General features: G+C 41.4%; 1 non-coding gene across 1 annotated transcript; it reads left to right on the forward strand.

The window, feature by feature from the left end:
* The first annotated feature begins 686 nt into the window (after positions 1–686).
* Positions 687–22,914, forward strand: LOC114305021 (uncharacterized). The gene is made up of 8 exons (XR_014362003.1): positions 687–1,292; positions 18,885–18,921; positions 19,038–19,137; positions 19,988–20,087; positions 20,176–20,282; positions 20,884–21,019; positions 22,148–22,300; positions 22,704–22,914. It is a non-coding gene; the product is annotated as an uncharacterized LOC114305021 (transcript).
* The last annotated feature ends 327 nt before the right edge of the window (positions 22,915–23,241 follow it).

Here is a 23,241-nt window from a genome sequence, read left to right on the forward strand (position 1 = left end):
TTTGAGTCATTTGAATGATAGATAAAGGTTTAATAGGATAAATTCAATTTTATCTGTTTGAATCAGAAATTAAAAACTGAAATGAATTAAGAAGCCATAAGTGATGAGCTTAATTGAATCTGTTTGATATATAGAATCTTGAGCTTAATTAAAAATTTGACTTAGATTAGTAAAGTTAAGAATGATTAAATTAAGACTTAATTAGATTTAATTGAATTACCTAAATCAAGTGTGAATAACAATTAACTAGGATTAAGTGGTGATTAATTAACCTAAAACATAATTAGTAAATAGACTAATCCTAAATAATTAAATATGAGTAATGGATAGGGTTGGAGTATATTCTAGAAAGTTGCAAGAGAAAGAAAGCTTTATTCCTTTACTTTTATTTTGCTGGAGAATTGAAATCAAAAGAAAAGAGAGGTGAGGTGCGGAAAGAATTCTGGGAGAATTAGATAGATTCTGAGAGCACCGAGAGTCTGAGAGGGCGAGAGAACACCGTGAGAGAGAGAGAGAGACGAAACACTGTGGGAGAGAGAGAAAGAGGGAGATGGCTCAATTTCTTTGAAGAAGAGGATTCCTTTTTCCTAGAAATTGTAAGGAGACTTTAGAAATTCAACATGGGAAGATTGTAGATACGAAATCTAAGCCTAATTCTTGCAAGAAATTCATGAAATAATTGAATTCACTACAACAAAAATTGCCTATAACCACGTTTCTTAGACAACGTTTTTTGAAAAACGCTGTGAAAGACCTAAAGTTAAATTAAAAGACACGCGTTAAACACACTTCCACTTTATAACAGAGCTCTGTCTCCTTCAGTCTTCATTTCTTTCTCTTCTCGTTTTCTCTCACCGTCCAAGATCTAGATCTAGGGTTTTCTCTGTCTCTCCTCATTCTCCTTGAGAGATTCACCAGGTTCGATTTCCATTACTTGTTCAGATCTAATTCGAGATCATCAAGATCGAGACAGCGACGGGGACCGAGATCGGTCGAGTCGGAGCAAGAGAGGAGATAGGTTGATTCACAGGAGTAATAGAGAAGATGATGGTGAGGACAGTTCAGAGGAGAGCGTGAATGATAAGGAGGACGATGACGATGGAGTCGCCACTGCATTGCCGATCTAGGGTTTGATTGGAGCTCTAGGGTTTTAGAGCCCCTTGAGACTTGTCATGGCTACTCCTTCAAGCTATAAAAGCGTAATTCACACTCTCTCAATCGCTTCAAGAGAGAGAGAGAGAATCCGGAATCAGATTTTCGATTTTCTAGTTTTGAATCAATCTTCCAGATCGGTACACGCTTCCTCTATCTTTTTATTTTGCTTTTCGACTCCGATTCTCTTTCTGCTACTCTGTCTTTTGATGGTGATTTCGATTCTATTGGTGCTTCTGTTTTAATCTGATTTTTTTTTTCTTTTTCTATGAGCAACGAAATCAATTGAGTGTTCTTGGGATTTCTTGTAATTTTGTTAATTAAACTATTTATTTTATTGGGTTTGGTAGAGGGTTATGCTCATCAAATAATAAAAATCGATGCTTTGGTATATTTTCTTTATATATTGGGTTTTCTTAAGTTTAATACCTGATTTGGTGGATTGTTATGATGACCTTTTCCTACAGATTTTTGTTGTTCTTTTATTTTTTTTTTTGGATTGCATGATTATCGAAAAGGAATTAATCTTTGTTTAAGGGATACCTTTAATGCTTGGGATTTCTTTGTTGAGACAAAGCCTTATATGTTAAAATATAGCGACCCCGGTCTTCTCCCATTTGATTATTGTATCCGGACTTAGGTTCCGTAGATTCTGTCATTGTATAATTGTTGTTGTTGTCCCTTATTTTCTCATTTGGACCTATAGGATGTGTTGGGTAGGTTTATTTCAGGTTGGTTGGGTTTAGAAACCAAGTGTTGCTGTCCAGAATTTTGGATCTTCGCTCGAGCGAGGAGTTTGTCGCTCGAGCGAGCTGTTATTTTTGGTTCTTCGCTCGAGCCGGGGTTTGGTAGCTCGAGCGAGAGGTTGCGTCTGATTTGGACCTGTAGCTGTGCATTCTTGGCTCGAGCGAGCTTTTCTTCGCTCGAGCGAGTTAGTTCGTTCTTCGCTCGAGCGATAGTTCCTTCGCTCGAGCGTGTGTCTGGTTACAGACCTGAGGGTTTGAGTTCTTCGCTCGATCGAGTTTTCTTTCGCTTGAGCGAGCTTTTGGGTTGTTGGCTCGAGCAAGGCTTCCTTGGCTCGAGCGTAGCTTCTCTGTGTGTAGTCGCTCGAGCGACCAAGTCGTCGCTCGAGCGAGCCTGTCCAGTTTATATACACAGCAGCGGGTTTTGATCAGTCTTTTTCATCTTCTTTTGATTCCAAACCCTAGGTTCGACTTCTCTCTCTCCCTACTCACCTTCTTTCTTAGATTTGATCTATTTAGAGGGTGTTTCTACCCTAGTTGCTTTATTAAAAATATAGAGGGAGTCGAGGGCTTTCATTTAATCTGAACATTTGGCGATTTGGAGCACATTGGTATTTGGGCACTCATCTCTGTCTTCACCACTTGGGTTGTTTTCTTCGAGGTAGGGATTTCCTACTCCATTTTATAGGTTTTGTTCTAAGCTTTGGTATTTTGATATGTTGGGGATACTTTGGTAAATTTTGAGAAAAACCCTAGTTGTATTATTAAATTAATTTGTATAATTAATTCATGGAATTGGGAAAAGATGGTTAAATTCATGGAATTGGGAAATTCATTGATTAAATGGCGTAATTGGATAATTTGAATCATTTGTCTATTGAATTGTTGACATAGTTATTTTCAGTTTAGAAATAACTGTTTTGGGCTATCGGTGGAGGATAGTCGTGATTGTTGTAGACATTGCATGTGGATTAGGAATAACTGAAACTAATCACATTGGTTAAGTCATTAATTTTGACTATTGCATTGATATAGAAAATACGTGTATTGATTGAGCATTGCATTTGCATACATTGTTTTGTGTGGGAGGAGATAGGGGATGTACTCCACGGTTTAGGGGAAGATAGGGGATGGACCTCTAAACCGGATTTTGTTTGGGAGGAGATAGGGGATGGACTCCATTAGCATCACTTTTATGTGTGCTTATTTATATAGAAGTGTTTTATTGATACAGCACTAAAATGTGTATCAATCTGGAAGTATGAAGTGTTTTGATTTGAGCTTGAGTCTCATTTGTTTGTTGATATTGGAAGGATGTGAATATGATATATGTAATTCACTGTTGTAAGTTTGGTCAGGTTCTGAGCCATGTTGATAAAATTGGAAAGTAAAACGTGTCTTAGACAATAGTGTCATGAGACTGTAAAATGAAGTAATTAATTATCTTGGTTAACCATCTGTTGAATGCTATTGCTTTATTCATTGCTTATATGTGGTTTAGTATATTTCTACTGGGCTGTGGCTCACCCTTTATGGGAACATCATTTTCAGGTTCGGTGATAATCTACCTCCAAGGACTTAGCTTGGAAGGACTTGGATTTTGAAGACTATTTTTAGTTATTTGTTTTTTTTATTGTTAGTACATGTAAACACTCAAGCCTAGGGCTTTATTTATATTTGAGTTAGAACTCATACTTTGTGTCCAAGTGTTGGCTTGGAAAGATGTAAGCCAGTAGGGCATTTACTTTGATGTTACATGTAATGCTTTTGTTTAGTAAGACTCTGATGGATATTATAATGAATTATTAAAGTGTTTTCTTTAGATAATGCATGTTAATGATATATATAATGGGTATATTTTTGAGGGCGTTACAACTTGGTATCAGAGCGTACCGGGTTTGAATACTTTGGGTACGTGGGAAGTGATTAGTATCACAATGGGTTCGTCTCGTTTGATAGAGACTTAGTGTAACGTTATATGCTTATGTGATAACATGTTTATGTGATTATGTGGGTATGGAATGTAGTTTCTGGGATGTTGATTGGACCCTTGAGTTTCTAGTAGTCTTGTTGGAAAGGCACTTGATCACTGCTGCTTCCAACCGGAACTATAGTAACGCATTGGGACTATCATTATCCGGGAATGAAATTCGTAGGTGCTTATATGATTATGTGCTTACGTGGAATGAATTATTGTTGTCCAATGCATTAGGACGTGAGTGTTTAGCTTCAGCACATTTATTAATGTGCTAATGTCTTTGTTTCGTTTATTAGGATGTCAGGACGAGGACGAGGACGCGGTAGGCGTGGTAGGCCGGGTAGGCAGGAGGTGCCTGTGCCAGAGGAGATTCCGGCAGTTCAGGAGGGAATTGGCCAGGCCAATGTGGCCGAGCCAGTAGGCCAGCAGGCTATGGGCGCTCTAGCCCAAGAGATAGCAGGGGCATTCAGGGAGTCAGTAGGCATTCTCAGAGCTGAGAATCAAGCTCAGGTTGTTGTTGCGGATGCAGGGCCCTCCTTTCTGAAGAGGGAGTTCTTCCGGTCTAACTCGGATGAATTTGTGGGTGATCCTAAAGAGCCGCTTAAGGCAGATGAATGGCTCGAACAGACAACGAAGACGTTTGAGATGCTTGGCATCGAAGACGAGGGGTTGAAAGTGACCTTGGCATCTTTCCAGTTGAAGGGGGATGCGGGTTAGTGGTGGAAGTTTACTAAGGGTCGTATAGGAGGTACATGGGAGGCTTTTGTGAATGCTTTCCAGGAGAAGTTCTTATCTCCAGCAGTCAGGGAGAAGCTGAGAGATCGGTTTTGTCAGCTTAACCAGTCGAGTTCTTCAGTGGCCGAGTTTGAGGCTGCATTTACTAGTTTGTCCAGGTTTGCACCTGAGATGGTGGCGTCTGAGGAACGCCGTTGTATTGAGTTTGAGAAGAAGTTGAGGCGTGGCCTCAAATTGAGAGTTGGGGGAACTATGATTCGGGATTATGGGCGTATGGTTGATGCTGCAGCCCACATGGAAATTATGATGCAGGAGGAGGAGGAAGGACAGAAGGGCTCCAAAAGGAGTCAGGATGGTCAGAGTGATGGTAGGAGACGGAAGGGTTTTAGTCCTCAGCAGTCTTAGGGTAGCTTTTCTAGATTGACTTTTCCTGTGCCGAGTGCCAGTTCGGGAAAAGGCAGTCAGGGAGACATTACCTGTTTCAAGTGTGGCCAGCTGGGCCACAAGTCTCCAGTTTGTCCTCAGAGGGGAGGAGTGCAGAGAGCAGCATCATCTTCGGCTCGATCTCAGAGCCAGAGTCAGGGTAGAGGCCAACCACTCTCGTGTTATCAATGTGGTCAGCCAGGGCATATGAGGAGGTATTGCCCGCAGTTGGGTGGCACACCTGGTGCATCTGGTTTGAGGCAGATTCAGGGTCAGCAGCCAGCTCAGTCGGGTCAGGCCTCGAGGGCCAATCAGGGGGCTTCATCGTCCCAGTCAGTGCAGCAATCTTATGCTCCTAGGGGTGAGCAGGTTGACCAGAGGTCGTCTGGGCGCGTGTACGCTGTTACCGCGCAGGATCTTGTACCGGCACCATCAGTTGTGAGAGGTACCTTCTTGTTTTGCAACTCGGTTGCTAATGTTTTGATTGATACGGGTGCATCTCATTCCTTTGTGTCTGCTGCATTTGCATCTGTTTTGGAGTTGGAGTTAGCACAGTTAGCATCTCCTATTTGTGTAGTGTCACCTCTTGGGGGTGAATTGATTTTGAAACACGGTGTTAGGGGTTGTGATATAGAGGTTGATTACCATAGAATCCCATTTTCCTTTGTAGTTATGCCTATGAGAGGTTTCGATGTTATTTTGGGTATGGACTGGTTATCGTCATACCGGGCAGTTATTGATTGCTACCGCCAGAGGGTCACTTGTTGTACCGTGAGCGAAGAGTATTTTCATTTTCTGGGGGACCGGGTGGGTAATGTGTTGCCACCGGGGTATGTTCCGCGAGGACGGAGTGAGCTTAGTGGTCTACTTGCTAACCTTTCGATTAGTGAGGATGATGAGTATCAGATTGTGTTGCCAAGGGTGGTTTGTGAGTACTCGGACGTCTTTCCCGAGGATCTTGTTGGTTTGCCACCACATCGAGAGATTGAGTTCTCTATTGACCTAGTGCCCGGCACGGCGCCGATTTCTATGGCACCTTATCGTTTTGCCCCAGCCGAGTTAGTTGAGTTGAAGATTTAGCTCTAGGAGTTGCTAGATAAGGGCTTTATACGTCCTAGTGTTTCGCCGTGGGGAGCACCGGCCCTCTTTGTTAAAAAGAAAGGTGGTGCTTTGCGACTTTGTATAGATTACCGGAAATTGAATCGGGCTACGGTTAAGAATAAGTACCCTATGCCTCGTATAGATGATCTGTTTGACCAGTTGAAGGGTTCCCGTTGTTTCTCTAAGATAGACTTGAGATCGGGTTACCACCAGTTGAGGGTCAGGGAGGAGGATATTCCGAGGACGGCATTCCGTACACGGTATGGCCACTATGAGTTTCTGGTGATGCCATTTGGGCTCACCAATGCACCGGCAGTTTTTATGGATTTGATGAACCGGATCTTCTGGAAATTCTTGGATCGGTTTGTAGTCGTTTTTGTGGATGATATCCTTATCTATTCGCCTTCTGAGGAGTAGCACGAGGAACACTTGAGAGTGGTGCTTGAGTTACTTAGAGCCCATAGGCTGTATGCCAAGTTTGGGAAGTGTGAGTTCTGGCTGAGGGAAGTCAAATTCTTAGGCCACGTGGTATCCGGGGAAGGGGTGTCTGTTGATGCATCCAAGGTTGAGGCAGTGCAGGATTGGGCACAGCCTAAGAGTGTGTTTGAGATCCGCAGTTTTCTGGGATTAGCTGGGTATTACCGTTGGTTTGTGAAAGATTTCTCCAGGTTAGCGTCACCGTTGACTAGACTGACTCGGAAGGGAGTCAAATTTGTATGGGGTGAGACTTGTGAAAAGTCGTTCCAGGAGTTAAAAGTTAGACTGACCACCGCTCCAGTATTGATTATTCCAGAGAGAGGGTTGGGTTATGCAGTCTATTGTGATGCCTCACGAGAGGGTCTGGGCTGTGTGTTAATGCAAGAAGGGAAAGTAGTTGCCTATGGCTCACGTCAGTTGAAAATTCACGAGCAGAATTACCCTACGCATGATCTAGAGTTAGCAGCTGTGATATTTGCCTTGAAGATTTGGAGGCATTATCTTTATGGTGAGAGGTTCGAGGTGTTCTCGGATCATAAGAGTCTGAAATATTTGTTTACACAGAAAGATTTGAACTTGAGGCAGAGGAGGTGGATGGAATTTATAGAGGATTATGACTTTGAGTTGCATTATCATCCGGGAAAGGCCAATGTGGTGGCCGATGCCCTTAGCAGAAAACCTGTTGGTGTCATAGCTAGTATAGCCATTCGAGAATGGGAGATGTTGGGTACACTTGGGGAGTTTGACTTACTTCTGGGCGAATCCGTAGAGGTTGCGGCCTTGTTTTCTGTTGTTGTATAGCCTACACTCGTGACTCGAGTGTTAGAGGCTCAGAGGGGTGACCTTGAGGTATAAACCCTCCGTGAGAAGATTTCTGGTGGGAAGGTTGAGAAGGGTTTGGCAGTGTGTCCCGACCTCAGTGTGAGATACCGAGACCGTCTGTTTGTGCCGGAGTCTTGTCGAGAGGAGGTACTCCGAGATTTTCATCATTCACGCCTTGCGGTGCATCCGGGAGGCACTAAGATGTATCGGGATTTGGGTCGCCAGTTCTGGTGGCGGGGTATGAAGAGAGATGTGGCAGCTTTCGTATCTAAGTGCCTTACTTGTCAACAAGTGAAGGCCGAACATCAGAGGCCAGCGGGTTTGTTGCAACCCTTGCCTATTGCCGAGTGGAAGTGGGAACACGTCACTATGGACTTCGTTATGGGTCTTCCGAGGACTCAGCGGGGTAGTGATGCTATTTGGGTGGTTGTAGACCGGTTGACTAAGTCGGCGCACTTCATTCCTATGCGCGTGAGAGATTCGGTAGATCATCTTGCCGACTTGTACATTCGGGACATAGTGAGGTTACACGGGGTTCCAGTGACGATCGTCTCAGATAGAGATCCTCGTTTTACTGCCAGGTTGTGGCAGAGTTTGAAGAGTGCCTTAGGCACTAAGTTGACCTTTAGCACGGCTTACCATCCTTAGACTGACGGGCAGTCCGAGCGTACTATTCAGATCCTTGAGGATATGCTGCGGGGTTGTGTTCTAGACTTTAGTGGGTCGTGGGAGAGGCACTTGCCGTTGGTGGAGTTTGCCTACAACAACAGCTTTCAGTCTAGTATCGGTATGGCACCATTTGAGGCCTTGTATGGCCGACCGTGTAGATCTCCTGTTTGTTGGGCCGAGGTGGGTGATGCACCTCTGTTGGGTCCGGAGTTGGTGAGGGAAACAACGGAGAAAGTTGAGCTTATCCGTAAGAGGCTTGTTACAGCACAGAGTCGTCAGAAATCTTATGCCGACCGTAGGAGGAGATCTTTGGTGTTTGAGGTGGGTGATCATGTCTTTCTGAAGATATCACCTAGACGGGGTTTGATGAGATTTGGGAAGAGCGGGAAGTTGTCCCCTCGGTTCATTGGTCCGTTTGAGATCCTTGAGAGGATTGGCGAGGCTGCTTATCGTTTAGCTTTACCACCGCAGTTGTCCGGAGTACATGATGTATTTCATGTGAGTATGCTTCGGAAGTATGAGCCGGATCCATCACATGTGTTGGATTGGACTGATTTAGTGGTTGATGAGGATGTTTCGTATGAGGAGAGACCGGTTCGGGTCATGGATAGGCGGGATCAAGTTTTACGAGGCAAAACCATCCCTTTGGTCAACGTTTTGTGGAAACACCACGGAGTGGAGGAAGCCACTTGGGAACGTGAGTTGGAAGTCCGCCAGAAATATCTGGACATGTTTGTTGATTTGTAATCTTATAATTAGATTCTGTTATATTGTTGAACTTAAGAGCTTTATATATGTCTTAAGCTGTAAAACATTGAGTTTGTATTGGTAAATGGGTGTATCTTGAAACTTGCTTCATTATAGAAGTTTAGTGTAATATTGCATCTGTTGAGTACATTGTTGAATGGGTTGTATATATCATGCGATTGAATATGATATGGAAATTGTTAACATTGAAAGGAATAATGCATAATAATGATACAGGTTGAGATATATGTTGTGTTATATGTTTAATGTGAGATGCCTCTTGATAAAGAGATGAAATGACCAGTTTTGGGTCAAGATGTTTACTAATGAATTGTAAAAAAAAAAAGAATCTATTTTCAAAAACTTATGCCTAATTTCAGGGACGAAATTCTTTGAAGGGGGGGAGGTTATAGCGACCCCGGTCTTCTCCCATTTGATTATTGTATCCGGACTTAGGTTCCGTAGATTCTGTCATTGTATAATTGTTGTTGTTGTCTCTTATTTTCTCATTTGGACCTATAGGATGTGTTGGGCAGGTTTATTTCAGGTTGGTTGGGTTTAGAAACCAAGTGTTGCTGTCCAGAATTTTGGATCTTCGCTCGAGCGAGGAGTTTGTCGCTCGAGCGAGCTGTTATTTTTGGTTCTTCGCTCGAGCCGGGGTTTGGTAGCTCGAGCGAGAGGTTGCGTCTGATTTGGACCTGTAGCTGTGCATTCTTGGCTCGAGCGAGCTTTTCTTCGCTCGAGCGAGTTAGTTCGTTCTTCGCTCGAGCGATAGTTCCTTCGCTCGAGCGTGTGTCTGGTTACAGACCTGAGGGTTTGAGTTCTTCGCTCGATCGAGTTTTCTTTCGCTCGAGCGAGCTTTTGGGTTGTTGGCTCGAGCAAGGCTTCCTTGGCTCGAGCGTAGCTTCTCTGTGTCTAGTCGCTCGAGCGACCAAGTCGTCGCTCGAGCGAGCCTGTCCAGTTTATATACACAGCAGCGGGTTTTGATCAGTCTTTTTCATCTTCTTTTGATTCCAAACCCTAGGTCCGACTTCTCTCTCTCCCTACTCACCTTCTTTCTTAGATTTGATCTATTTAGAGGGTGTTTCTACCCTAGTTGCTTTATTAAAAACATAGAGGGAGTCGAGGGCTTTCATTTAATCTGAACATTTGGCGATTTGGAGCACATTGGTATTTGGGCACTCATCTCTGTCTTCACCACTTGGGTTGTTTTCTTCGAGGTAGGGATTTCCTACTCCATTTTATAGGTTTTGTTCTAAGCTTTGGTATTTTGATATGTTGGGGATACTTTGGTAAATTTTGGGAAAAATCCTAGTTGTATTATTAAATTAATTTTTATAATTAATTCATGGAATTGGGAAAAGATGGTTAAATTCATGGAATTGGGGAATTCATTGATTAAATGGCGTAATTGGATAATTTGAATCATTTGTCTATTGAATTGTTGACATAGTTATTTTCAGTTTAGAAATAACTGTTTTGGGCTATCGGTGGAGGATAGTCGTGATTGTTGTAGACATTGCATGTGGATTAGGAATAACTGAAACTAATCACATTGGTTAAGTCATTAATTTTGACTATTGCATTGATACAGAAAATACGTGTATTGATTGAGCATTGCATTTGCATACATTGTTTTGTGTGGGAGGAGATAGGGGATGTACTCCACGGTTTAGGGGAAGATAGGGGATGGACCTCTAAACCGGATTTTGTTTGGGAGGAGATAGGGGATGGACTCCATTAGCATCACTTTTATGTGTGCTTATTTATATAGAAGTGTTTTATTGATACAACACTAAAATGTGTATCAATCTGGAAGCATGAAGTGTTTTGATTTGAGCTTGAGTCTCATTTGTTTGTTGATATTGGAAGGATGTGAATATGATATATGTAATTCACTGTTGTAAGTTTGGTCAGGTTCTGAGCCATGTTGATAAAATTGGAAAGTAAAACGTGTCTTAGACAATAGTGTCATGAGACTGTAAAATGAAGTAATTAATTATCTTGGTTAACCATCTGTTGAATGCTATTGCTTTATTCATTGCTTATATGTGGTTTAGTATATTTCTACTGGGCTGTGGCTCACCCTTTATGGGAACATCATTTTCAGGTTCAGGTGATAATCTACCTCCAAGGACTTAGCTTGGAAGGACTTGGATTTTGAAGACTATTTTTAGTTATTTGTTTTTTTTATTGTTAGTACATGTAAACACTCAAGCCTAGGGCTTTATTTATATTTGAGTTAGAACTCATACTTTGTGTCCAAGTGTTGGCTTGGAAAGATGTAAGCCAGTAGGGCATTTACTTTGATGTTACATGTAATGCTTTTGTTTAGTAAGACTCTGATGGATATTATAATGAATTATTAAAGTGTTTTCTTTAGATAATGCATGTTAATGATATATATAATGGGTATATTTTTGAGGGCGTTACAACTTGGTATCAGAGCGTACCGGGTTTGAATACTTTGGGTACGTGGGAAGTGATTAGTATCACAATGGGTTCGTCTCGTTTGATAGAGACTTAGTGTAACGTTATATGCTTATGTGATAACATGTTTATGTGATTATGTGGGTATGGAATGTAGTTTCTGGGATGTTGATTGGACCCTTGAGTTTCTAGTAGTCTTGTTGGAAAGGCACTTGATCACTGCTGCTTCCAACCGGAACTATAGTAACGCATTGGGACTATCATTATCCGGGAATGAAATTCGTAGGTGCTTATGTGATTATGTGCTTACGTGGAATGAATTATTGTTGTCCAATGCATTAGGACGTGAGTGTTTAGCTTCAGCACATTTATTAATGTGCTAATGTCTTTGTTTCGTTTATTAGGATGTCAGGACGAGGACGAGGACGCGGTAGGCGTGGTAGGCCGGGTAGGCAGGAGGTGCCTGTGCCAGAGGAGATTCCGGCAGTTCAGGAGGGAATTGGCCAGGCCAATGTGGCCGAGCCAGTAGGCCAGCAGGCTATGGGCGCTCTAGCCCGAGAGATAGCAGGGGCATTCAGGGAGTCAGTAGGCATTCTCAGAGCTGAGAATCAAGCTCAGGTTGTTGTTGCGGATGCAGGGCCCTCCTTTCTGAAGAGGGAGTTCTTCCGGTCTAACTCGGATGAATTTGTGGGTGATCCTAAAGAGCCGCTTAAGGCAGATGAATGGCTCGAACAGACAACGAAGACGTTTGAGATGCTTGGCATCGAAGACAAGGGGTTGAAAGTGACCTTGGCATCTTTCCAGTTGAAGGGGGATGCGGGTCAGTGGTGGAAGTTTACTAAGGTTCGTATAGGAGGTACATGGGAGGCTTTTGTGAATGCTTTCCAGGAGAAGTTCTTATCTCCAGCAGTCAGGGAGAAGCTGAGAGACCGGTTTTGTCAGCTTAACCAGTCGAGTTCTTCAGTGGCCGAGTTTGAGGCTGCATTTACTAGTTTGTCCAGGTTTGCACCTGAGTTGGTGGCGTCTGAGGAACGCCGTTGTATTGAGCTTGAGAAGAAGTTGAGGCGTGGCCTCAAATTGAGAGTTTGGGGAACTATGATTCGGGATTATGGGCGTATGGTTGATGCTGCAGCCCACATGGAAATTATGATGCAGGAGGAGGAGGAAGGACAGAAGGGCTCCAAAAGGAGTCAGGATGGTCAGAGTGATGGTAGGAGACAGAAGGGTTTTAGTCCTCAACAGTCTCAGGGTAGCTTTTCTAGATCGACTTTTCCTGTACCGAGTGCCAGTTCGGGAAAAGGCAGTCAGGGAGACATTACCTGTTTCAAGTGTGGCCAGCTGGGCCACAAGTCTCCAGTTTGTCCTCAGAGGGGAGGAGTGCAGAGAGCAGCATCATCTTCGGCTCGATCTCAGAGCCAGAGTCAGGGTAGAGGCCAGCCACTCTCGTGTTATCAATGTGGTCTGCCAGGGCATATGAGGAGGTATTGCCCGCAGTTGGGTGGCACACCTGGTGCATCTGGTTTGAGGCAGATTCAGGGTCAGCAACCAGCTCAGTCGGGTCAGGCCTCGAGGGCTAATCAGGGGGCTTCATCGTCCCAGTCAGTGCAGCAATCTTATGCTCCTAGGGGTGAGCAGGTTGATCAGAGGTCGTCTGGGCGCGTGTACGCTGTTACCGCGCAGGATCTTGTACCGGCACCATCAGTTGTGAGAGGTACCTTCTTGTTTTGCAACTCGGTTGCTAATGTTTTGATTGATACGGGTGCATCTCATTCCTTTGTGTCTGCTGCATTTGCATCTGTTTTGGAGTTGGAGTTAGCACAGTTAGCATCTCCTATTTGTGTAGTGTCACCTCTTGGGGGTGAATTGATTTTGAAACACGGTGTTAGGGGTTGTGATATAGAGGTTGATTACCATAGAATCCCATTTTCCTTTGTAGTTATGCCTATGAGAGGTTTCGATGTTATTTTGGGTATGGACTGGTTATCGTCATACCGGGCAGTTATTGATTGCTACCGCCAGAGGGTCACTTGTTGTACCGTGAGCGAAGAGTATTTTCATTTTCTGGGGGACCGGGTGGGTAATGTGTTGCCACCGGGGTATGTTCCGCGAGGACGGAGTGAGCTTAGTGGTCTACTTGCTAACCTTTCGATTAGTGAGGATGATGAGTCTCAGATTGTGTTGCCAAGGGTGGTTTGTGAGTACTCGGACGTCTTTCCCGAGGATCTTGTTGGTTTGCCACCGCATCGAGAGATTGAGTTCTCTATTGACCTAGTGCCCGGCACGGCGCCGATTTCTATGGCACCTTATCGTTTTGCCCCAGCCGAGTTAGTTGAGTTGAAGATTCAGCTCCAGGAGTTGCTAGATAAGGGCTTTATACGTCCTAGTGTTTCGCCGTGGGGAGCACCGGCCCTCTTTGTTAAAAAGAAAGGTGGTGCTTTGAGACTTTGTATAGATTACCGGAAATTGAATCGGGCTACGGTTAAGAATAAGTACCCTATGCCTCGTATAGATGATCTGTTTGACCAGTTGAAGGGTTCCCGTTGTTTCTCTAAAATAGACTTGAGATCGGGTTACCACCAGTTGAGGGTCAGGGAGGAGGATATTCCGAGGACGGCATTCCGTACACGGTATGGCCACTATGAGTTTCTGGTGATGCCATTTGGGCTCACCAATGCACCGGCAGTTTTTACGGATTTGATGAACCGGATCTTCTGGAAATTCTTGGATCGGTTTGTAGTCGTTTTTGTGGATGATATCCTTATCTATTCACCTTCTGAGGAGGAGCACGAGGAACACTTGAGAGTGGTGCTTGAGTTACTTAGAGCCCATAGGCTGTATGCCAAGTTTGGGAAGTGTGAGTTCTGGCTGAGGGAAGTCAAATTCTTAGGCCACGTGGTATCCGGGGAAGGGGTGTCTGTTGATGCATCCAAGGTTGAGGTAGTGCAGGATTGGGCACAGCCTAAGAGTGTGTTTGAGATCCGCAGTTTTCTGGGATTAGCTGGGTATTACCGTCGGTTTGTGAAAGATTTCTCCAGGTTAGCATCACCGTTGACTAGACTGACTCGGAAGGGAGTCAAATTTGTATGGGGTGAGACTTGTGAAAAGTCGTTCCAGGAGTTAAAAGTTAGACTGACCACCGCTCCAGTATTGATTATTCCAGAGAGAGGGTTGGGTTATGCAGTCTATTGTGATGCCTCACGAGAGGGTCTGGGTTGTGTGTTAATGCAAGAAGGGAAAGTAGTTACCTATGGCTCACGTCAGTTGAAAATTCACGAGCAGAATTACCCTACGCATGATCTAGAGTTAGCAGCTGTGATATTTGCCTTGAAGATTTGGAGGCATTATCTTTATGGTGAGAGGTTCGAGGTGTTCTCGGATCATAAGAGTCTGAAATATTTGTTTACACAGAAAGATTTGAACTTGAGGCAGAGGAGGTGGATGGAATTTATAGAGGATTATGACTTTGAGTTGCATTATCATCCGGGAAAGGCCAATGTGGTGGCCGATGCCCTTAGCAGAAAACCAGTTGGTGTCATAGCTAGTATAGCCATCCGAGAATGGGAGATGTTGGGTACACTTGGGGAGTTTGACTTACTTCTGGGCGAATCCGTAGAGGCTGCGGCCTTGTTTTCTGTTGTTGTACAGCCTACACTCGTGACTCGAGTGTTAGTGGCTCAGAGGGGTGACCTTGAGGTAGAAACCCTCCGTGAGAAGATTTCTGGTGGGAAGGTTGAGAAGGGTTTGGCAGTGTGTCCCGACCTCAGTGTGAGATACCGAGACCGTCTATTTGTGCCGGAGTCTTGTCGTGAGGAGGTACTCCGAGATTTTCATCATTCACGCCTTGCGGTGCATCCGGGAGGCACTAAGATGTATCGGGATTTGGGTCGCCAGTTCTGGTGACGGGGTATGAAGAGAGATGTGGCAGCTTTCGTATCTAAGTGCCTTACTTGTCAGCAAGTGAAGGCCGAACATCAGAGGCCAGCGGGTTTGTTGCAACCCTTGCCTATTGCCGAGTGGAAGTGGGAACACATCACTATGGACTTCGTTATGGGTCTTCCGAGGACTCAGCGGGGTAGTGATGCTATTTGGGTGGTTGTAGACCGGTTGACTAAGTCGGCGCACTTCATTCCTATGCGCGTGAGAGATTCGGTAGATCATCTTGCCAACTTGTACATTCAGGACATAGTGAGGTTACACGGGGTTCCAGTGACGATTGTCTCAGATAGAGATCCTCGTTTTACTGCCAGGTTGTGGCAGAGTTTGCAGAGTGCCTTAGGCACTAAGTTGACCTTTAGCACGGCTTACCATCCTCAGACTGACGGGCAGTCCAAGCGTACTATTCAGATCCTTGAGGATATGCTGCGGGGTTGTGTTCTAGACTTTAGTGGGTCGTGGGAGAGGCACTTGCCGTTGGTGGAGTTTGCCTACAACAACAGCTTTCAGTCTAGTATCGGTATGGCACCATTTGAGGCCTTGTATGGCCGACCGTGTAGATCTCCTGTTTGTTGGGCCGAGGTGGGTGATGCACCTCTGTTGGGTCCGGAGTTGGTGAGGGAAACAACGGAGAAAGTTGAGCTTATCCATAAGAGACTTGTTACAGCACAGAGTCGTCAGAAATCTTATGCCGACCGTAGGAGGAGATCTTTGGTGTTTGAGGTGGGTGATCATGTCTTTCTGAAGATATCACCTAGACGGGGTTTGATGAGATTTGGGAAGAGCGGGAAGTTGTCCCCTCAGTTCATTGGTCCGTTTGAGATCCTTGAGAGGATTGGCGAGGCTGCTTATCGTTTAGCTTTACCACCGCAGTTGTCCAGAGTACATGACGTGTTTCATGTGAGTATGCTTCGGAAGTATGAGCCGGATCCATCACATGTGTTGGATTGGACTGATTTAGTGGTTGATGAGGATGTTTCGTATGAGGAGAGACCGGTTCGGGTCATGGATAGGCGGGATCAAGTTTTGCGAGGCAAAACCATCCCTTTGGTCAAAGTTTTGTGGAAACACCACGGAGTGGAGGAAGCCACTTGGGAACGTGAGTTGGAAGTCCGCCAGAAATATCCGGACATGTTTGTTGATTTGTAATCTTATAATTAGATTCTGTTATATTGTTGAACTTAAGAGCTTTATATATGTCTTAAGCTGTAAAACATTGAGTTTGTATTGGTAAATGGGTGTATCATGAAACTTGCTTCATTATAGAAGTTTAGTGTAATATTGCATCTGTTGAGTACATTGTTGAATGGGTTGTATATATCATGCGATTGAATATGATATGGAAATTGTTAACATTGAAAGGAATAATGCATAATAATGATACAGGTTGAGATATATGTTGTGTTATATGTTTAATGTGAGATGCCTCTTGATAAAGAGATGAAATGACCAGTTTTGGGTCAAGATGTTTACTAATGAATTGTAAAAAAAAAAAGAATCTGTTTTCAAAAACTTATGCTTAATTTCGGGGACGAAATTCTTTGAAGGGGGGGAGGTTATAGCGACCCCGGTCTTCTCCCATTTGATTATTGTATCCGGACTTAGGTTCCGTAGATTCTGTCATTGTATAATTGTTGTTGTTGTCCCTTATTTTCTCATTTGGACCTATAGGATGTGTTGGGCAAGTTTATTTCAGGTTGGTTGGGTTTAGAAACCAAGTGTTGCTGTCCAGAATTTTGGATCTTCGCTCGAGCGAGCTGTTATTTTTGGTTCTTCGCTCGAGCCGGGGTTTGGTAGCTCGAGCGAGAGGTTGCGTCTGATTTGGACCTGTAGCTGTGCATTCTTGGCTCGAGCGAGCTTTTCTTCGCTCGAGCGAGTTAGTTCGTTCTTCGCTTGAGCGATAGTTCCTTCGCTCGAGCGTGTGTCTGGTTACAGACCTGAGGGTTTGAGTTCTTCGCTCGATCGAGTTTTCTTTCGCTCGAGCGAGCTTTTGGGTTGTTGGCTCGAGCAAGGCTTCCTTGGCTCGAGCGTAGCTTCTCTGTGTCTGGTCGCTCGAGCGACCAAGTCGTCGCTCGAGCGAGCCTGTCCAGTTTATATACACAGCAGCGGGTTTTGATCAGTCTTTTTCATCTTCTTTTGATTCCAAACCCTAGGTCCGACTTCTCTCTCTCCCTACTCACCTTCTTTCTTAGATTTGATCTATTTAGAGGGTGTTTCTACCCTAGTTGCTTTATTAAAAATATAGAGGGAGTCGAGGGCTTTCATTTAATCTGAACATTTGGCGATTTGGAGCACATTGGTATTTGGGCACTCATCTCTGTCTTCACCACTTGGGTTGTTTTCTTCGAGGTAGGGATTTCCTACTCCATTTTATAGGTTTTGTTCTAAGCTTTGGTATTTTGATATGTTGGGGATACTTTTGTATTATTAAATTAATTTGTATAATTAATTCATGGAATTGGGAAAAGATGGTTAAATTCATGGAATTGGGGAATTCATTGATTAAATGGCGTAATTGGATAATTTGAATCATTTGTCTATTGAATTGTTGACATAGTTATTTTCAGTTTAGAAATAACTGTTTTGGGCTATCGGTGGAGGATAGTCGTGATTGTTGTAGACATTGCATGTGGATTAGGAATAACTGAAACTAATCACATTGGTTAAGTCATTAATTTTGACTATTGCATTGATACAGAAAATACGTGTATTGATTGAGCATTGCATTTGCATACATTGTTTTGTGTGGGAGGAGATATGGGATGTACTCCACGGTTTAGGGGAAGATAGGGGATGGACCTCTAAACCGGATTTTGTTTGGGAGGAGATAGGGGATGGACTCCATTAGCATCACTTTTATGTGTGCTTATTTGTATAGAAGTGTTTTATTGATACAGCACTGAAATGTGTATTAATCTGGAAGTATGAAGTGTTTTGATTTGAGCTTGAGTCTCATTTGTTTGTTGATATTGGAAGGATGTGAATATGATATATGTAATTCACTGTTGTAAGTTTGGTCAGGTTCTGAGCCATGTTGATAAAATTGGAAAGTAAAACGTGTCTTAGACAATAGTGTCATGAGACTGTAAAATGAAGTTATTAATTATCTTGGTTAACCATCTGTTGAATGCTATTGCTTTATTCATTGCTTATATGTGGTTTAGTATATTTCTACTGGGCTGTGGCTCACCCTTTATGGGAACATCATTTTCAGGTTCAGGTGATAAGCTACCTCCAAGGACTTAGCTTGGAAGGACTTGGATTTTGAAGACTATTTTTAGTTATTTGTTTTTTTTTATTGTTAGTACATGTAAACACTCAAGCCTAGGGCTTTATTTATATTTGAGTTAGAACTCATACTTTGTGTCCAAGTGTTGGCTTGGAAAGATGTAAGCCAGTAGGGCATTTACTTTGATGTTACATGTAATGCTTTTGTTTAGTAAGACTCTGATGGATATTATAATGAATTATTAAAGTGTTTTCTTTAGATAATGCATGTTAATGATATATATAATGGGTATATTTTTGAGGGCGTTACATAAAAGGACTAATAAATGTGAATGTTTGATTAACTGATGGTTGGGATTTCTTATTGCATATGAAAGATTTGCTAATTTTAGTCATATACATCTGCTGATATAAAGAAGTTTATTTAAGCATTTAACTTTGTGCAGGTATGACTATTCCGGGTACGGACAGTCTTCCAGGAAGGTGTGTGACAATTGAATTTTTTTTCTACATAACAGTTTCTTGTTAATTAAGTTATATGGTGCGACTTGTAGTGCCTAAAAGTGTCATCTACAGCTCATACCTTCCCTGTATTGCAGCCAAGTGAGCAGAATACCTACGCAGATATTGAGGCTGTATATAAATGTCTTGAGGAAAGCTATGGCGCAAAGCAGGAGAATATCATCCTTTACGGTCAAAGTATTACTACTTTTATGTGCATACCTTCCAATATTATGAGTAACTAAAAGTATTCAAACTAGAGAATTGTTAAAAAAAACTATAATTTTAAAATTGTCTATGAATTAATGAAGCCGTATTGACATCATACCCTCATTTGCCAATTTATGAAACATATGATATCACAAAGATGAGTAGTTTATTCATTTACTTGAAAAAGTTATGATGTATGAGCCACATTCTTCATCTGGGAGAAAAAATGGTTCATACTCTAATGCATATCATGTCATGTTAATTCTTTTGACAATACCTCTTCTAATCTTTAAATCCATGCTTCAAAGAGAGATTTTGATTGTTGATGTGATGAAGACTATAAAACCAACCATATTCTGAGGGCCAAATTGAAGAATTTTTCCGATATTACAGTCATGCTTTGCAAATACACCCCACATATATATTTATAGATACATATATTTATTTGTGTATATTAGAAAGTGTTGGTTAATTTATGTGGTTTTGCCGGTGTAGCTGGAGTTGATGGCAGCAATGGTGGTAGTGGCACAGGACCTCCGGGTTTCTTGGTACTTCAATTTTCTTTTATTTGAGATTCAAGAGTGAGAAAACAAGAAGCAGGGGAGGAGAGAGAGAAGTGAGGACTTTCCTCCTGAAGCTCATGATTTGTGACCTATGATTGCATATGATTGGGCACGAATTTGTGCTGCCTTCGAAGTTGTACAAGCTCAGGATAGACAGGAATTTAGCCTATTTGGTTTTCACACACTTTTTGATGAAATTTAGCATTTTGGAATCTAGCTTGAAAAGTTCCTTATTCTGTCCCATTATTTAAGTTTATCTTTTCATTCATTTTCAGATCATATTTTAATGCGTGTTAATTGCAAATGATGTTTGGTGTTGGAAAGATGTTACAAACAAAATATATAAGCACATTTTGCATAATCAACCATTTCTTTGTAAGTTTTTTATTTGATTCAGGTAACTATTGTTTCTGTACATGATGGTGAATACCACTAGTAATATACAATTTCATTCCTTTGACAGGATATGATATTCCCCTGAAATGATTGACGGAAAAAGAGTATGGAAAATTGATCGGTTAGCACCCTGACTAGTATTCTCAGCATCTTCATTATAAAGTTCGTCATTGGGTATTTTTCCATGCTGCCTTTCATTTATTTTCTGTAAGTAGAGACACTCGTGCATTTGCAATATCAGTGGGATGTACCAGTTTATGTATTCTTGGTGGTACTTTTGAAATTTGTTGTATGCATGAGAGAAAATATTGCAATTCTACTAGTACATTTTCTATGGAATAAACTTTAAATCTGTTTGGCATCATTTTCATTTTTCTGTTTTCATATTTCGAAAAATATAGAAAACTTGTTTTTAGTAAAGAAACACTAAAAAATAGTTTTTAAATTTTCGAAAGCTGTTTTCGCACAAATGAAGGAAACGATGGATGTTTTCAAACTTTTTATTATTGTTTTATTCTGAAAACAAGAAAAACAAACCAAACAAAATTAATCTGTTGGGATAAGAACACTCTTTTTTGAGTGAGTGCAGTTAGATTATATCGTTAGATTATACACTTGATAATAGTGGTTTGCATACAAAAGAATAATTATGATGATCATTATTTATTGTGTCCGTGGCTGAATTTTTCTTCTTTTTACAAAAATGAAAATCCTCTAAGAATTTCTTCATGTCCGTATGAAAACTGTTTTTTTTTCTTCATCGAAATTGTTGCAGGTAACAGCAGGTGCTATATTAGGATGTATAGTAGCATACCTCATGAAACGCTCCAGTTAAGGGATGGTGCAGTTATTGCTTCTCAATTACCAAATCTTCAAGAGGCTTTCGAGCTTTTCAATTGTGGTAACAGCAGGTGCTATATTCTAGTCTTGGTTGCAACTATTGCTTCCTTTGCTTTTCTGTGTATAAATTGATTTTCAAGGCTTATCAAATTTATGCAGTGTTTGGTATTTAAAAATTGATTTGGAAACCCCAGAAGTTCCCTATCTCTGTACTTTCTGATAGTTTGATAGTGTCATCATTTCTGTTTGTTGAGTGATTAGACTGATAGAGTTAGAATGTTAATATTACAATGATTGAGAAAACATATATTTTAAGAACATATATGAGTTCTTAGAGCAAGTTGAATGCTTTGCCATAATCCTCTGTATATAGATGTTTAGTTTGGATTTGTTAATAATTTTTTTAAAATTTTTAAATTTTTTTACCAGTACAAAGGATATTTCGGGGAAATAAATCATTCTATTTTCAAACATCATTCTCTTTTTGTTGACACATAAGATCAAGCAAAATGATCAACGACGTTAGTACACACCACATTTCTATTGGTTCAGTAGTTCATATCTAATCATGAGTTTTCGTTTGGTACTAGGTTTTCAGACAAAGGGTGAAAAATTTCGAGTGTATAAACTGAGAATTGAAATTTGTGTAAATAAAAAATCTCCCCAAACATCACCTCTAGATTGTCATTGTAACCACAATGTCTCAGCCCTAGCCTTCTCATCTGGTGTCTAAAACCTATTCCACGAATTCAACGAAATCATTTTCCCTTTGTTCATCATCACATATTCCATTTCCAATCTTGCCTACACTGAAACACTAATTTTCAGGCCTTGGTTGGTCACTCAACAACCTATCTCCTTATAAGGATATAAAAATCCGGCTACAAATGGGAAGGGTTCAGTGCTTTCCAGGAACGAGTCCTCAGGCTTCAGAATCACCACAATCTTGCCTTCAACAACACTACATACAACCATCGACGTAATTTTTTATCTTTTGATCCATAGTTGGGTCAATGATTATATTGAGATGGTGGGTAGCCCAACCTGTGGCTGTGTCGTTTCTTCACTCATTCTATTATTGAATTAAAATATAGAATGTGTCACAAAAATATAATGATTACTGTTTTGAATGTGTATCCCTCTATAACTTGGTTTAATCCCAACCTTCTATTATATTTAGCATACTGTGTTTTTCCCAGGTTCTTAGAGAGGTTTCCTATCGATTCAATGGTTTTGGGAGAATGAAAAGTAGTGTGTGAGATTGATTTAAGGAATGACACAGAGGTCATGCAGTAGATAAGAGTTCCTGCTAGAAGACTGTTATTTGAAAAGGCCAAGAAGACTATTTTTAGGTAATTAAATCTCTTCGTAGTTTTTACTTGTATTTCCCTTTGCAATTTCTCAGTCCTCATTGCGTAGTTCCATCATATATCAAGTGCTCAATGATGATGATCATTCTGTATTATACCTACTTACAAATCAATTTACCATATAGTTTGAATTGCATTTCAAGGGTTATTGCAGCTCTCATCTTTTCTTCTGTTTTTATTTTATTTTATTTTATTTATTTTGTGCACAATCTATATTGCATATTGTGAATACAATGTGTAAATAAAAAAGTTTTCATTCTACATGCACTTGGAAATTTCATAATTTTTTATCTTTCTAGCCTTCTTGACATGGTATGCAAGAGTACGTAGATTTTCCAATCATTCAAGTTTATTGAAGTTGTGTTAATGGAATTGGATGATTCAGGTATATAATCATCATTTTGGTGAAGATGATGGATGACTTGATGAAGCTGAAGAGAGCTGTGGATGAAGTTATTTTCAGAGAATTTGGAGATTGCGTTTTACAGAGTTTTATTTTTTATTTTATTTTTTTATGAAAAATTGAAAAATTAATGCTCATCCATGTATATATTTTGAGATTGGTGATGGATAATATAGGTTTGGTTTGAACAAAAGTAAACAGATCATTAATTATGATTTTTATTTTTTTATTTTTTTAAAATGACAGAAACTGTGGCGTTTTTCTTAAAAACGTCGCAAAATGTCATCATGATTACGTCAGAGATAACTCCTCTAACGTGCATAGTTAACAGCTGTTAAGAGAATTAAAGGCGTTTTAAAAAGCATCGTTAAAGGTCTTTAGTGGCGTTTTTAAAACGTCACGAAGATACAGCGACGGCTGTATCATCGACGAATTTTATAAACGTCGTATTTTCTTTTTGCGGCATTTTTCTGGCCTATTGCGGCGTTTTAAAAACGCCGCAAACTCCCGATTTTCTTGC

This window comes from Camellia sinensis, chromosome 2 (assembly GCF_055761805.1).
Source record: "Camellia sinensis isolate YWXY chromosome 2, ASM5576180v1, whole genome shotgun sequence".
Classification (NCBI taxonomy): domain Eukaryota; kingdom Viridiplantae; phylum Streptophyta; class Magnoliopsida; order Ericales; family Theaceae; genus Camellia; species Camellia sinensis.